At 52.5% G+C, this 2594-nt stretch overlaps 1 long non-coding RNA gene across 1 annotated transcript; it reads left to right on the plus strand.

Moving 5' to 3' along the window:
• Nucleotides 1-862: 862 nt before the first annotated feature.
• Nucleotides 863-2189, plus strand: LOC142605181 (uncharacterized). The gene is made up of 3 exons (XR_012838912.1): nucleotides 863-962; nucleotides 1106-1168; nucleotides 1774-2189. It is a non-coding gene; the product is annotated as an uncharacterized LOC142605181 (long non-coding RNA).
• Nucleotides 2190-2594: the final 405 nt, after the last annotated feature.

Raw genomic sequence — 2594 nt, forward strand, 5'->3', positions numbered from 1 at the left:
TGCCACACTGGGAATCCATCCCACAGCTTTGATCCTTGAAATATATGTTAAAAAAATTCCATATGCAATAAAAGGTGAGTAGTGATATTGTTCTGCAGATGGGGAAAACTGAAGCAGAGGCTGAAATGTGTTAGAGTAATACAGTGGCAGAACCAGTAATGAAACACAAATATCTCGCTCTGTCAATTCACTGTGTAAGTTATTCAAAGGTTTTTAGGCAGGTCCTGCTGCAGAATTTCAGGCTGTTAAAGGTGATGTCAAGATTAAGTCCACACTTGCATCCCTGTACAAACCCCGAAGGCCCATGGCAGCCCCTGTCCTTGCTTTAGGAGCCCTCATAGAGCCCCTGGAGCTCAGAGGGGAGCAAGCTACCTGCCTGTGGGCCGAATGGCAAATGACAGCTGAGAAGGGGTTTAAGAAACAGTTTCTAGCTGCCGCTCCTCTGCTTGCTTCCCGGCTGAGACTGGAGCCCATCTGTGCAAGCGTCCTCCTTCAGTTCGGTGCTGGCAGCTCTGCTGAGGAGCGGTGCCCACTAGCTGTGCCTTCCGGGAACAGAGGAGGATGGATGCAATGGGTCCCCGTGGGGGTGCGAGTCACCCTTTGGGCCCCAGCCACAGAGACAGAGTAGCACAAAAAGGGAAGTCGGAAAATGGAGTGTCCACAGTGAATGCCTGGTTTAACAGCCGTGAACTGTTCATATTTCAAATACCAGTGTCTGCATTCATAATGCAACATGTGTTTTCTCTTTAACATCATTCTCTTCAAAGATGTTACTTTTAAGACTTTTTTTTTTTCCCCTTCTGGGTTCAAAACTTACAGTTGGCTTAAAATAAGCAAGAATTCTTCTGCTTTTTTGCCAGGATGTGAAACCAGTGACATGAACTCTTTTGTGACAGGCTCCTCATACGACCTTTCCAATGAGGAAGCCCATAAACTTTTCAACTTTGGTCAAGCCTGTCATTGTGTGTATATTGTTCATGTCAACTTTCTTCCCACCCATCTTAGCTTCTCATTGACCCCATAAATCAACACTTGCTTGAAAATGTCACCCTTGGAGAACAGTCCCATACCAAATGACCGCTGTTTCTTTTCATTGTCTCCTTAGATCTTAACATGCTTTTCTTCTGAGAACCACCAGCAATAATAATCACCCACTCTCCAAGAACATGTGAGTAAATAGCTCTGGGGTGTTGCTGTTCTTTATGTCAGTGAGAGCTGGGACTGGGGAAAAAGAGTGGAGGATACCACTTAAAACAGACTGCTAGATTGTTTTGGAGAACCCACAGCACTGTGTAGCTGAGTGATATTGTCCGTGTAATTTAAGGGACGGTTTCACTTGTGTCCTTGTCATACATGGCTGCACAGAAAATTGCTTCCCTGCTCCCGATGATAGCTGCAGATACACGTGGAACTTGTCTTCATCACCGGGGAGGGAGGGGCATGGGAAAGGCTGTCCCTCTGATTTTCCCATTTTCCTGTAGCAAGAGGAGGCTCCTGTGTTTGCTCAGCTGGGGAGAGTTGCCTCAGGCCTTCCTGGGTCTGTCTCCTGATGAAGTGGCACCGGGACGTAGTGCTCAGCCTCGGGGCTCCTCCCAGTAGGAAGGTGGTGGTAGCTCCTGCTTTCTGAGCGTGAGAAGGATGTTTTGCAGTGCAAACAGCAAAGCAAAAAGTCAGTATGTGGAGCCGAGATTCTGAGCTGAAGCTCAGACTCTGAGATGTTTTTATTTGGGAAGAACAGGAGTGTTTCATGGCATCTTGGTGCTCTTTGTTCAGGGTGTCTCAGTCACTCCAAAGGAAATGTCTGGAAAGGAAAACCAGCTTTTGCCGACAGCTTGGGATGTGAAGTGCAGACCAGGTCCCCTGTCATTTCAACATCCTCCTGGAAGGGGCAGCTTGTCTCTATCTAAAGTTATGCAAATCTTCTGGATAAAATTCAGCATAGCAGATTCCAGTGAGTGTGTATGGGTGAGGAACGCAGCCTGTTGTCCTTACCTGATGCCCTCCTTCTCCAGTGAGGGAAACAGCGGTACGGCTGGCGCGTTACACAAAAAATGGGGGGAAACAAATTGTCTTCCTTCTAGAAAAAAATTCCAGTTGGAGTTTCCATTCCTCCAACAGTTTGTGGTACAGAAACCGGGGATCCCCTACACTTGTGACAGGAGCCAGACACGCCGCCGCGTCCCACCCGCGCTCCCGGGCCGCCCCCGCCACCAGCGCTCCCTCCCTGCTCCCCTCGGCCGAGAGTCGCCACCCCCACGGCGTGCTCAGGCCGCGGCTGCAAAGCCCTGCTCAGATAACAGGAAACGGGGGTGGGGGGGTGGGAAATCCCAAACCAGAGCTCGGAAATGCCTCGGGAAGCGACTTTTCCTCGACAGAGAGAGGGCTGGGGGCTGGGGCCGGAAGGGCCGGGACCCCCCCGCCCTGCTCCGGCCCCGCCCTGCTCGGGACTAGCGGTGCGGCGCCGCCGCCGCCCAGCAGGTGGCGCCCAAGGTCGTGGCGCCGCCGGGGGCCGCCGCCCCGCCCAACCCCGCCCGGCGCCGGGGGCGGTGGCGCCGCGGGGCCGCCCCGGGGGCCGAGCCCGGGCTGGGGCGGGG

Source organism: Balearica regulorum, chromosome 1, assembly GCF_011004875.1.
Source record: "Balearica regulorum gibbericeps isolate bBalReg1 chromosome 1, bBalReg1.pri, whole genome shotgun sequence".
In the NCBI taxonomy this organism is placed as follows: domain Eukaryota; kingdom Metazoa; phylum Chordata; class Aves; order Gruiformes; family Gruidae; genus Balearica; species Balearica regulorum.